This window comes from Lutjanus erythropterus, chromosome 15 (assembly GCF_056507025.1).
Source record: "Lutjanus erythropterus isolate fLutEry1 chromosome 15, fLutEry1.hap2, whole genome shotgun sequence".
NCBI lineage: Eukaryota > Metazoa > Chordata > Actinopteri > Lutjaniformes > Lutjanidae > Lutjanus > Lutjanus erythropterus.
Window position 1 is genome coordinate 13504694 of NC_139331.1, and position 14442 is coordinate 13519135.

The window sequence follows — 14442 nt, forward strand, 5'->3', positions numbered from 1 at the left end:
TCTCGTCTTAATAATGGAGCTAGGTGGAGTCGGGGCTTTTAAAAACATTACATAAGGCTACTTCTGCTAAGCCATGTTAAAAAATGTGGCTCTGGGAAATGACACATGATGGCTAATGAACAGGAGAGAGTATTTTATGGTCTTTATCCCGTCACAGCGGGACAGACCATTAGGTAAATGCACACGTGTGCATAAACACAACCTGTAATTATGTAGTGTTGTCTTTTTTGACATGGATAATGCATTGTTACAACGCAAAACAAATATATTAATGCCATGTTATAAAAAATTAATTAATTAGCGTGGCATTGAAAACTAATTGCAATCATGGCTATAGGCATCATGGTTAATTGACTGTGAATTATATAGTGTGCAGCTAGCATGCGATCTGACCTCATATGGTTGTATGATGAAGCTAAGTCTAATATAAAGGCATGTTTTAAATATTTTAATGAAGAATGTTTGCCCGAGGCAGTCAGTCACTCCATGAAACACGTGATCCAGAGACAAACATCTCACAAACTACTGGCTGGCACCGACTGCCTTGAAATTTTGTGTAAATATATTCATAGTCGAAACAGGAGGATTCTGAATGTTCTTTACTGAGAGTCACATCTTTTGTCCAATATAACCCTCAGGTCAGAATCAGCTCTTGACCAAAACTTTGGCTCATGATGTAGTGCAGAGCTACATTCAATTCCCAGTGAGCATTTTTCAGTTGAAAAGAAGTTTAATAAAATGACTGCGGTCACCAGTGAAAAGACATTCAGAACAGAAAAGTGAATTTTGTTCCAACAGCTATTTGAAGACATTGATTGAACGTTCCCATTTAGACCATATTTCGCTGGGATTTGCAACAGTGACATTTTTAATTTCGCAGTAATGACTAATTATCACTTTGGAGCCTCACAAAACAACCACATCAAAATTTCATACAGAGCTTCTCCCATCAGGACGTCCTGGAAGCTTCTTGTTGGCAGCACACAGCCTGTACAGTTCACTGACATTACATGCATTAAACTAATGTCTTTGTGTTGACCACGTTTCACCTGCCAGTGAAAATTGTTGATGGTGAAATTTCGGTTGGTGTTCACTGGGTTCAATTAATCATCTTTTGTTACTCAATTATTCATTAGGTTCTTAGTTAAAAACATTCCCTGCCGCTTTTCCAATGTGTGAATTTCTCCTGATTTAATAAATGTATTTCAGACTGTCGGCCAAAACAACTACAAAACAACCACTATTTTCTGACAGACTTGACGAAACAAGTAGTCGAGTAATTGAGAAAATCTCCTGCAGATTCATTACATAATTACTTAAAGTGTCTTGAAAACCACTGGTGAGATATGTCCATTTAATGGGATTTAATGAATGTCTGTTTTCTTCCTGTCAACGTTACCTTCCTTACAAAGTTAGTGATTTCACATTTCATGATTTGTTTTTTACATATTGTAAAGGTATTTACAGTTTGTTCTGTATATAGCTGGTGTTTTGGGGCATTTTGTTGATCTCCTCAGTGTTTTAGAAAACCATTAGCTAGCTAGCATCATCATCATCACCTGCATTCAAACTCCAACAACCACCAACTCCGGTTCGGTTGAACTAAAACCTTAATCCACCATGTTAGATGTGAAAATATCACTGGGAGAGGAGCAAGAGGGAGGTCAGACATCAGAGAAGCAGTGGGAACAAACTGCGTGTACAACCACACTATTTTCAAATCTGATGTGATGAATTAAGGGTTTCATTTTGACCAAACAAGAGGTTGGTGATTGTTGGAGCAGTGGAAGGAGATTTTTGGTGAGTTTTATTTTGTTTCTGTCAAATATGACTGAAGATGGCGATGCTAGCTACCTAATGTAGCTGTACCAAAGTCACACCCCGACTGTCTTGACTTGTAAAAACAATGTTTTAAATTGATAAACGACATATGTATAATTGGTGGCACGGTTCAAACTAAATCATATCATCATATTTTTTCTGAAGTTAGGTCCCATGGGGCTCACCGGAGCAGGCGTGACTTACAGACAGCTTAGCGTTTATTTTTAATAGAGAGGTGAAGTAAATGACTTAAGGATGAAAAATCACTAAGTTTGTAGGGGAAGGTAACATTAATATAGCACTGACAGGAAGTAAACAGTAGTGAAGCTTATAAAATACATCCATCACACCGCATTGGGCAAATAGAGAATGGTTATTAAGAGGTGAGGAACACTATTTTTCCATTTAGTCTTTGTTGGTATCCACTGTTTCAGAGCGCTCCCACACAGGTGCTTAACATAATGACTATAGATAGAAAAATGAGATCTGCATAATAATAAAGTCATAAATATTGAATGCTCAATCCAAAGTCAAAGTTAGTCCTGCAGATGAACACAAAACTGAAACTTCTTTTTCGGCTCCGAGAAAAGGTGACCGCTTGGTTTTATTAGGATTCACCATCAAGAAGTCAGTGGACACGTCTCACTATAATTTACTGCACTCCTCAACAGCAGAGGTGTAGCTTTCTTTCTCATTAGGTGCTAGCAGAGTCCCCTTGAGGGTTTTATCCACTGCCACCACCACCCCCTCCAACTTTCCTCCACAACCAGTGCGGCAGGTAGGCTGCCAGCTGATGGCACCTTTGTCTGAGTGGCTCTGCATGCTACCGAGAGACGTGTTTTCTTCCTCGCAGAAGCTTGTCATCTATCATTACTCGAGGTGGCCTTGAGAATGATTCTGGCAGACAGCTCCAGCTTACCGTCTGGGGGCCCAACGTAAACAGCACACTGCTGGGCAAACAAGGGTGATGATGACCATTACTTCCCAAGGTATGTGGTAAAAAAAAAAAAAAGAAACTTATTGTGTTGTGTTCCAGCGTAAAATTCAGGAGGCAGGCTTGGAAGGCAGCGGGCCATGTTTCATTGCTTAGATTTTTTTAATTTTTCTACACCAAAGAGATGTTATTCTTTGTTCTCACATGCTGCTGTGATAATTTAGGCCACATGCATACCGAGAATGTCTGGAGTGGTTTAAACAAACTCTGGATCAGTCGCTCATTTTTAGTTGAAACGAGAACAACAGCATTCAGAATTGGCTCTGCAACAAATAACCACACCAGGGCCGCCTGAAAATGCAAGTCTGCGTCCCATCCCAAGCAAAATGTGGAGCAGTTTGTTTGGAGTAAGAACAGTCATGCAGACTAATGGAAAAACCCCAAACCACTCGGAGCTTTATGGGTGCACAGAGACGGATGGTGACACCTTATAACCGGCGGGTAACCACTGGCCATAAGATATTCCCATAGACGTTTTAGATTAGTGGGTAGATGGGTTGAATGCAGGGTATTGAATAGTGGACTTTGAAAGTTTCAACACCTTTCTTGTGATGTTCACTGAAACTTCAAAGCAACACAAAATCCGGGCCTTTACATGCTGTAGGTGTTGTTAAAAATCAGCTAAACTTCTCCATAATGGATTTATGATGACAGAGGGCAGCATTTTAGGGCCAAAACAACTTTAGTACAACAGATTATTTTGAAGACATGTAATTTTAGGCTGTAAGACATTTGAGTTTCAAAGTCAGGGGACTGGCTGATGCATAACTGTTGAGGTGGGGCTAGTTTCTGGATCCTCACAAACTTGTTGGCTATAGGCTCAAAGAAGTTGTCAGAAGTAGAGCTGTAATGATTAATCAATCAATAGAAAATTAGTTGCCAACTATTTTGATATTCAATTGATCATTTCAATTATTTCTAAAGAAAAATTACCAACATTTGTTGTTGAGGATTTGCTGCTTTTCTTTGTCATTCATTCTTTGTCATGACAGTAAATGAATAGTCTTTGGGTTTTGGGTTATTGGTTGGACATAAAAGCAACTTGAAGAAATCACTTTAAGCTCTAGTGACGTTTTATAGACTAAATTATTAATCAACTATGAAAATAATCATCACAGACCTAGTTAAAAGTGAAAAGTTTCTGGACAATCAAAGTCAAAGTCAGGGGGGCCAAAGCTGTAATTCAAAGCAATAATTACTTAAATATTAGAAATAACAACGTAGACTTTCAGAGAGTCTCTGATGAGAAGTATTCATAGCCTTGTACTCTGAAGTGCACTAAAAAGTGACAAAAATAGTCCTATAAATAATGAACAACAACAGCTTGAGACACAAGCTCAGACTCACTTCACACCTGGCTAATCGCTGGGTGAAGTGCGTGTGAATGTTGTCAGCTTTGGAAAGTTACAGAATATGTTGAATGCAACCTCCTTAATGCCGAAGTCAGACAGATGCTCGACCAACTGAGAAATACTTCTCTTGAGTATACTGGTGCTTTAATGGCTGAGGTTCAGAAACCCTGGTGCAAAAAAAAGGCCTAATGTTATGCTCAAGTGGTTCTCATCAACTTGTATACTTTGGGAATTTTCACATTTGCCACAAGAAGTTGCACTTGAACCAACAAAGTGGTAAATACCAGTGGTAAACAAACCATTCTGAGATTACGCAGGCCTCCTACACTTTTTCCAAAGTCAAATTCAAGCAATTTTCAAGCTTTTTCAAGGTGCATTTTCAAGCTTCTCCATCACCTTACAGCTGTGATTAATGACATATACATACATGCTCAAAATGATTAGGACCTATTTAATTTCTTCATCACATCCAAACAACCAAAGGTTATTCAGTCTGAGACTGATTTATCATGAAAGGAATGCAATTACATTTTCAATAGTTGCAGTTTCAAGCACTGTCCAAAATTAGACATATTGGTTGGTTGATATATCAGCTCAATATGGGCCTGATATGGACCTATCACAGATATATCTGTATCGGCGTATATGTGTACTGATTTGCACGGATATAAAAACTTCTTCACAGAACACATTATACAGAAAACGATCTTTCAGGTGATTCAGATTTAGCTCAGTGGGAACATTTATGAGGACATAAGGAGCTCCCTGGCAGGTATAAATACTGAGGAGCTGCTTCTCGTTTTACAACCAGCCCCTAATTGACTGACAGTATTAAAATAGTCAGCAACTAACTGAACACTGAACGGTACTGATGTTTATATAGCTGTTTAATATATTTTTATTCACTCTTTATTTTCAGTGTTTATATCTACAAGTGATTGGCAACATATATGTTAAATATAATATATAGATAAAAATATCCTTTGATTAAATTATTTGTTTCAGGGGAAAAAAAAATCAGAGTACCTTTGCAAAGTCATATCAGTGCAAAATTGTTGCACAATCTAAAAGTCTACTTTCATTGCAGCTCAAAAATTCACTGTGTTTGCCGCTAAGTTAATCAGTGAGTTTTTTTCCCTCTAAAATCCGTATTAGTGTCAAAAATCCCATATCAGTCAGGCTTTATCCGAACATTTACATTACATTAAAATTCAAGTGTCTTCGAGGGTTTCAAGCACCTCTAAGATCCAAGTTTACAAGTTGTGTTGTTTCAACATATGATGTGCTACACTCTACAGTACTACAACGGTTCACAGAAGACAACACAAGCTGCAGGTGTGATCACAGGTGAAATGCATGCAGCACAGCGGTTAATTTGCAAAACTGTGAAAGCTGAACGCAGCATGGACCACCACAGGTTTGGACCACAGAGGCCACGGTGGGAGCAGCACACAAAACCAAACACCACCGAGTGATTTTACACCTGAAGCCCCCCCCAGTGAGGGCTGAACCCTAGCAAAGAGCGCACATAATGAGTCCTGTTCATCAGTGATGCACTGACCCAGGACGGACACAGACACACACACACACACTAATACACAGACACAAAGCCCAACCACCCCATGTGCCTGTGGCGCCCGCGCCTGGTCACCTCGTTCAGGGATCAAAGGCAGTATGTCGTTCTAATCAGTCCTCGCAGTGGGCAACCCCATTAATTCAATTCTATTTCATCAACGGTGAGCGGACCACCAGAGGGGTCGGTACATTCCTGGGGTCCCACAGTCCAGGAGTAATCCTATCTCTCAATGACCCCAGATCTCGCTCTAACGCCGTAATTGCTTGGAGACCGACTTGGTCTTGCTTGCTGACAGAATTGCGAGATCTTTGCGGGAGGGGAAACAAAGAGAGACATAGCTCATTTTCTGGACACGGCAGGGAAGTCAAGCAGAATTAATGATGCTATATATCAAATAATTCCAGACGATCAACCCCCCGCTAAAGCAGGCCAACACCACTGAACATGTACACATAAACGCACAGTAAGCTGTAGCAAAGGATCAAGAGCTCCACATTAACATAGGAAAAGTGGGATTTGTCAGGTTATTAACAGAGTAGAATTAATTATTCCTGTAATAAACAAATTTAAAGGGGCTGTTCGCCTCAAAATCAAAGACATTTATCTGTCTAGATTATTCTGGTGTGAACTGCAGAGGAAGTAAGTGGAACTAAATGGCACTCAACCTGTGGTGATAAAAGCACCAAAAAAAATACAATATAGAAAAACAATCTACATACAGAGTTTTCTACTGCAACAATAAAGTAGCTTTGGTAGACTCTACTGCATTGAGAAAGTAATCCAAGTAGAATCTACTGCAGAAAGAAAGTAGTTCTCTTGTTGCTCACTACAAGTCTGTAGATTATCTTAAATACCAGGTCATGATTTCTGGAAAGAGACATTATCTGTTTTGTTTTGTTTTGTTTTGTGTTTTTTTTCAGTGCTTTGAGCACCAGAAGCTGGGTGACATCTAATTGCATCATACTGAAGTGAAGGCACACATCCCTGTGATAGATATCTTTTAAATTTTGCAACTTACACCAAAACTATCTAGATGGAGAACTAGCACTACAAGCTGGATTTAAAAAAAAAATGTATTTATGAGTTTGAGCTTAACTGTCCCTTTAATTGAACTATAATAAATTATTATTAGTAGTAGTATAAATTAAAATAATAATAACAATAACATAATAATGTTAGTTCAATTACTAAAATTGTCCAAAATAGCTTCTATGGGAACAGAAGTGTACCATAAAATGATGAGGCAGAACGTGACTGACTCATATTTTATTGTGCTTTTGTCTCATGCTGTGTGGCCTGTCTGCGGCATAATAAAATGTTTATTGGGACATAAGATAATGAGCTTTTCATATCTTACCGTACCTTTGGTCTCTGGTGGATGGGGATGCTCATCACAGACAAATTAGATCTTTTGAGTATTGCCGTCTACACCTGCAGAAACAATAACAGTTGGTGAATACGGTGAGGCTCTGCAACTGAAAATGAAATGAAAATGTCCATAAATCTGGCACTAATATTCCCGTGCTTGCCATCTGTTAATGACGAAATAAAAAAAAATCAGCCTCCCCTCACTCAAAAGAATGAGGGGGGAAAAAAACATAATCAAGTGCGGAACATGTGCATCAAGAGAATTATTAGTGTAGTCTTTGGTCTGGAGAAGAGATAAATGACTCCATAGAGACACGCTGACTGTCCTGAGAGAACGTTAGAGGTCAACAGTGGATAATTTGGCGGAGGAAAAGGTCGAACTCAAAGCATGTGGGTGCAGTGGGGAAAACTCAAATGAGCAAAATTAAAAAAATTACTACAATTATATGCAATAAACCGAAGGCTCTCTGCTCCTTTTTTAAGATGACGACAAAGGAGAGGGTTCGCATGGGAGATGACACTTCAAAGGGCCTCATTGTGGAACATAACAACAGTGCTGGTGTTGGTAAAAAAAAAAACAGCGATCATCTGACTCCTCTGCGGTGGCAGCCTTTGGAAGTCACCACATCTCGTTCTTTGTGTGCATCTGTCTGTGCATGAAAGAGTCTCTGCTTCTGTTTTGGAATCGGCGTACAAGGGCAACTTATTGATGAAAACAAGCAAAGAAGAATCCCGCCAGACATCCTTTATTAGTCTCAGTCATGACTTGATCACAGCGGGTGAAAGAAATAAAGGTTAATGTAGCGAACAAACATGTGAGTCTTTGGTCTGAATCATTTTTGATGCTTTGGTGAAGTCTTTTACTCATTCCAAAATGTACCACGGCCAAAAGGTTGATCACAATTCCACTGCAGCTAATGACCTTCAGATCAGTGTTTACATCCATCACAATCCACAGAAATCCCTCATCAGGCAGAGATGCGACTTTCTTCGCCACCATAAACCAGAAAGCAGTGCAGCCATGTTAAGCTTTTAAACAGTGTGAGTCCTGTTATTTTCTTATTTTTACAAACCTCTCCCTCTGCCTTCTAGTGGCTGACCAGTATGAGATTTTCAGTGGCGAATGCAGATACTAGTGAGCATGGTGCATTATGTGGATTTCAGAACATAACTGGTATTTTTTGTTTCTCGGCCTTGTGAGTGCAGGTATTGACCAATGCTGAAAATCTCAAAATGTCAGATAATCAGCTTGATTAATCATTCAACTGATCAATCGTCTATCAGTAATTCCTAGAATCCACTCAAAATTAAAAACAGCAGGGAGCCAGTCTGTCTAGACTTGACAATCGTACAAACATATCAATCGGAAAAAACACTTCCAGCAACTTTCTTCTCCGGAGCAGCCTTCATAAACCAGAATGCAATGCAGTCATGTTTTCATTTTTTCTCTCTACCTTCACCTAAAGCCCACACCTGAAATTCTCTGGTATGTTCATGTACATGGTGTTAAAAGGGACTCTTGAAATGTAGGCAACTTCTTACTCAAGTAGAGGTGGATGAAGCTGCTTGAGGGAGAAGAAAAAAGGGTAAATTAGATCCACTTCATCGGAATAAAAATAACTTCTGGGACATAATTTGATGAAATCTAGCACTCAGAGAACCCAAGGTAAAATTGCAAGACAATTTAGTGTCTAGCGTCACCGGGTTTTATCATATGCAAGTACATTTCTTTGCTTTTAAGGTATGCAACCAAAAATGATTTAAAAAAAAATAAGTGAACAGTTCAAGTATCTGCTGTCTTTCAAAATAATTTGCTGATGTTATAGACAGCTGTCAGGAGGGGCTGCAGAGTAGGGCCACGTGTCTGAGGCAAAGCAGACAGTGAAACCTTTCCAAGAAGTGAAATATCATTGAATGCTCATTCATCATGTTTTGCTGACTATACTTCCAAGTCTCATACATCACATCGGGCTTAATAGCCTGTAGAACATGATTTTCAGTGCGTTTTTCTTTTTAAGATGAAAAATGGTGGTCGAAAGCATGTTTTTTTATTCCTTAAAAAAAGAGAAAAGAAAAGAAAAAGTCTGATTTCCATTGTGATGATTGTGCAAGAATGGAAACAGCTACCTTGCCAAATCTTCCTCGAGAGGATGATAAAAGACAGTAGCCCGCTGATATGAAACCAATTCTTTCCGCCATCAGTTTATGGAGCTAAAAGGCGTCTGCTGTTGCACAGAGAGTGAGTCTAAGAGAAGTTCTGACATATGGCTGTTTATGTAAAGCTGCCAAAATATTACTAAGTGAAGTTTCATTAAAAGTTAGTGTCCAACTGTGCATGGATTAGAAATATTTAAAGAAGTTGTAATGTATATTACCCCGGAATTAATTATGTTCTCCTGCCAACTCTCTTTATCATATAATTAAAACTACAAAAGCATTGATGATACAACACAGCATCTAATTACATAAACTGTTAAAAAAAAAAAGCATCAGCATATTAGCAGACTTCCCAGCATGCATTGTTTGACAGTTAAAACCCTTATTTTTCATATCAAAGAAAACATCAGTGTGACTGAAGAGGTGTTGGGTCAACTTATGGAACTTGTTTTATTCATGTACAAGTTCATTTTGTTTTTAATCATTACAAAATAACTTTTCAAATTCACTCAACTTGCGATTTTAAGGCAGCCTGGACACTAACTTTTTAAGTTTAAACAAATCATTTATTTTTACAGTGTAGTACTCACATAAATACACAACAGAACATGGTTTTAATTTAACAGAAATTCAAATACTGTATTAACAGTGATTATACTGAGCGAGAACACTGTTTGCCACTCACTCACACTGTTCAAACAAAACCTGAAATTTCTCTCTGCTTCTTTATTTTTGTAACAAGAAAATGAGTTAAAAGCCCGCAGGAAAAATGTTTACTTTGCCATGAAATTAGAGATGTTTTCCATTAACTCCACACAAAGCAAAATCATTAACTAGCTCATTGACTTCTCCCTATAGATTTATATTTAGTCTCCTCTTCCTCCAATTAACTACTAGCATCTCCGCAATAACAAACATTATGTGTTTGTGTCCAAAAAGTCACTAAATGATGAGAAACTGCCACAGTAACTTAAAAGTAAGACATAAATACTTCATAATAAGTGATAGAAAACATATAGAATTTAAAATAATCTTCTTTCAGCATTTATTACAGATAACTGTAGATACATTTTGGCTACATATTTAACACAATCCTGAAGAAATTGTTTACATTTATTTCGCACAATAAGGCACTCTCTCATAGTCGCAGGGCATACAGAAAAAAACTGTACCATGCCAATTATTGTAAACTTGTCAAAATGGACCACAGCAATACATCATCTATGTAATTATCAATTGATTGAAGGAGCTATCTAACTGTGAAAAAACACTTGGAAGCATGATACATCAATTTTAATGGAATTTCTTAATCAGAACGCTCAGCAATCAGCAGAGACCAATTAGGGCCTGAGAGATAGAGACCCGCCATTAATAATCAAACTTGGCTGCCGTCACTTCGCCTCCATTCTAAAAGGCTGTTTCAAGTGGACTCTTCATTTCAAGGTGAAGTTATTGTCTCAAAATTCAGGATTAGAAAAGCAAAGCAAGGGTCTACTCCTCCAAACTGCAAATTCTGAGCAGCTTTGTGCCGGGCCAGGCTGTCAAATGACCACCGACTGGCATAACTACAGTTTAAAGATTTCTCTCATAAAATCAAAAGGCTTCTTTTCCAAGCGGGCAATGAATTCATGTCCGGAGAGAGGGGGAAATGGATAGGACTATCTTGCAAATGCTGAGAAATAGAAATGTCTACTCGGGAAAGCTATAAAATTACACCAAGGCCCACAGGCGCCAAGCAATGACAAAAGCTATCTTTACAATGCCACCTTCAGCCGCCGTCTTATTAACATTATGGTCAGTTTTATCGCAGCCAAATGTCTGTGTGTCTTTGAATACAAGAAACAGCCAAACTGCAACACATAAAATATACGAGCTGCACAGAGGCAGAGCAGAAATGCTGCCCTTCATGTGTGTCCAAGCAGGAGTTTACTTCTCTCTGATTTTTCACTGTTCATTTCCTTGGCTGCAGATATGAGCGCCAATCGCCTGACTTTCAAGTCCACTCCAATGAGCTGTAAGGATGTAAAGAGAGGTTAAATAACCGGGGTTTTTCAATTGAGCAGAAGCAGCAGAATGAGCATTGCACCCCCTCCTGTTTTTTAACCCTTTATGTTAGTCAACAATAGTCTTATTTTTATATTTAGGTGACCCACTAATCTAAAGGGATACGGCCACAGTTAGAAGAAGCAGAGAGGAGTATACAATGACTTCGGGCAGAAAACTGTCATTATATAAGCCAAATAATACTCTCTCCAAACCAACCAAACTACATGGCAATTCTTCCTCGCAGAAGACAGAAGTTGCTGGTCTACAACTGTCTCAATTTCTCAGTTTGTTTGCATCATTGTGTGACTTTGGTGAAACTGAACTATCCCTTTAAAACATAGAGGTCACACAATAAGGAAGTGGTAGACCAGCAACTCCTGTGTTCTGCGAGGGAAAATGACTGATTTCACCTATGGAGTTTGGTTGGGTTGGAGAGAATGATATTTGGTTTATATACACAGTATTATATAATATTTTCCATCAGAAGAGGTGGAAATATTCTAAAGTTAGCACACTCTTAAACTCTCATTGAGTTTTTTAGGTGGAGCTTTTTTTAAGTGGTTAAAATACAGGTTGTTGCTGACCCAGTCCACGCTAGTTCCTTGCATAGCTTTCATGCTAGTCCTCCTTTCTGCTGCTCCAAACTGACCGCCATCTCCTGTGTGTAGCACACTGACTTTAAATAAGTATCTCATATAGCCCTACTTCAAATAATCTGAACTATCCCTTTAAGTGAATGTGACAACTCACAATTTTTCACCATTTACTATGTATCAATAGCAACAGATGGACCCCCCTAACAGACAGCAAGAGCGCATTTTAGCAAACAGTCTGCAAATAAAAACAGTCTGTTTTCATTATTATTTGCTGCCAGATGTCGTGCAGTAATTACTAAATACAATTAATGACCCTGGTCATTGTGCTGCAGGTATTTATACAGAGAAAATCTACTGCCAAAATGAATTAATCAACGCTTGAGTACATGCATCACAGCATTAGGTGGTTGGGATAGCGCCAATATTTTATAAGCTATTGTAGTCCTTGCAAGAATACATCCAGGGCCGAGGCAAACAGGTTGTAAATAGGATGTTATTACAGATGCACATCACATCTCCTGCGAACACATGATTTATGTATCCTCTTAACTCAAAAGCCACCTTTCAACTTGCACTGCTGGAATATGCAAATCAGACATGGCTGTATGTCGCTGTTATGTATACTTCTATTAACTGTGAACTATTTACATATTCATTCCTTACAGGAGACAAATGGTTTGAGGTTTACAGTTGCAGAATGAGCAGACCCCTCAAAACAAAACACATGGCAGAGAATTAATAAGCAGCAAAATCACTAGATGCAGGAAAACAAAATCAAATCTTTTTTGGTCATCAGTGTCACTAAAGAGTCGTTGGTTCAACTTATTATCTGACGCTTATTCAACATGTTTTCTCGAAAAATTAACGAAGTTAATTTGACTAGAAAAGTTCCCCGTTTTGAATTATTGCAAAATTACCTCAACTTGTCTTCAATTTCAGTCAACTTAAAATTTTACAGAAGAGCATACGCTAACTTTTTTTAAGTTAAAACAAAGTGTATTTTTACAGTGTTGTGATTACCAAGAACAGTGGCAAAAACACTCCACAGTGCAATTACTGCAGCACATAAACTATATACCGCTGTTATGTAGAGGCAGCACTCAAATGACAGTAGCAAAGCTCAAATAGTTTTATTGTAATTTCCCATGGTTGTGAGAAAAAAGGCAAGGGGGAAATGAGTTCAAGTGACTTCAGTGACCGGTGAAATTTGTTTTCCTCTTGAAGTAATTTGAAGTCTGGTATGCCTCAAGCGGACAGAGCTGGTTTGAGTCTGACATTCCACCTCAAAACCTGTTCCAGCAGGCCTCCTTTTAAGCTGCACGTCTCCTGAAGGCACATTCAATTATTCAATTTCAAATAAATTATTACATAATACAGCCATGTCTTTCTAAGGGCCAATGCACTCTCAAATAATGTCTGGTATATTCTGCATTTTTAACAGCCCAGACATACCTAGAATAGATTTTATATTTTATTATAGATGATGTTTATTCCAAAGCAGAGATAAGATAGTATAATACACCTTATTAAAATGACTAAGGTTCATAAAAGAGATGCCAAGGGAGCTGTGGCTGTCAGAGAGCCGCCAAGCAGAAATACTCCTGTAGCCGGGCTTAATGGGTGCCTGCATAAGCAGTCGTGGTGATGGGCTACAAGATAGGAACAATTTTCCTTGTCCACCTCCCTTCCCATCGCTCCCCCCATCCATGGAGCAAACCTGCGGTGTCATCATATGGGGCTAACAGGCTTAACCTACCCCCCACGGAGCCACTCACCGCACAGCGGGTTCACAGACCGCAGGGGCCCCGAGATGAAGCCTCACAGGCCCAAGTCCAAATCAAATCCTCTCCCCCCTGTCCCCAAACATGTCAAGTGAATTTAAGCCATTTGTGTGGGTATTAAAATTATGGTAATGGTTTCAAATTTTCTCCTCAGAGAGGGCCCTCTTTTTTTTGCAGGAAGCCAAATATTTCCAAACACAGAATGAAATGACACTGGGTTAAAGCTACGGGTAAATTTGGAATTGGGTCCCTATCTGGTAAGTATGGCCCTTGGCCCTGGCTCCTGGTGTCAGCTTGCTTGCTCAGGGCCTAATGAGTTTCAGCATTTTGTTGGGCAGCGAAGCTTGGCTCTGCTTCCTGGAGAGCATGGCTGATGGACTACATAGAAAATATTAAGGCCACAATAACACAAGGACATGGGCTAATGCACAGCTCTCAACAAATATGGCATGTAGGTGCACAGTATAGTGCTGAACAACATGGATGGATCCATAAAAGAGTGTGCACTTTATGTTTTATTTTTAGGCAACAGGAAATAAACAAATGGATTTAAAAAGGAAATGATAAAGGAAGAAAAATCTGCTAAAACCTTAAGGTTGGGATGCACCAAGCAAGGATTCATTTTTAAATCTGATTAAATTGTGGTTTAACTTTCAATTATGTTAAAATTAGCTAAAAATTTAAGAAAGAGACCATTCAAAACTCCCTTTAAACCCCAGTTTAGTTTTTATTCTAAACCTGGATTAAACAT

At 38.8% G+C, this 14442-nt stretch overlaps 1 protein-coding gene across 3 annotated transcripts in view; it reads right to left on the bottom strand.

The window, feature by feature from the left end:
- Nucleotides 1-14442, bottom strand: part of klhl29 (kelch-like family member 29) — a 321705-nt gene that overhangs the window by 297223 nt on the left and 10040 nt on the right. For 2 of the 3 annotated variants that reach the window (XM_084736948.1, XM_084736949.1), the window contains exon 2: nucleotides 7106-7174. The gene's annotated coding sequence lies outside the window, so the exon portion shown is untranslated. Of the gene's footprint in view, nucleotides 1-7100; nucleotides 7175-14442 lie in introns of all 3 variants that reach the window. The other variant, XM_084736950.1, reaches the window with a different exon arrangement.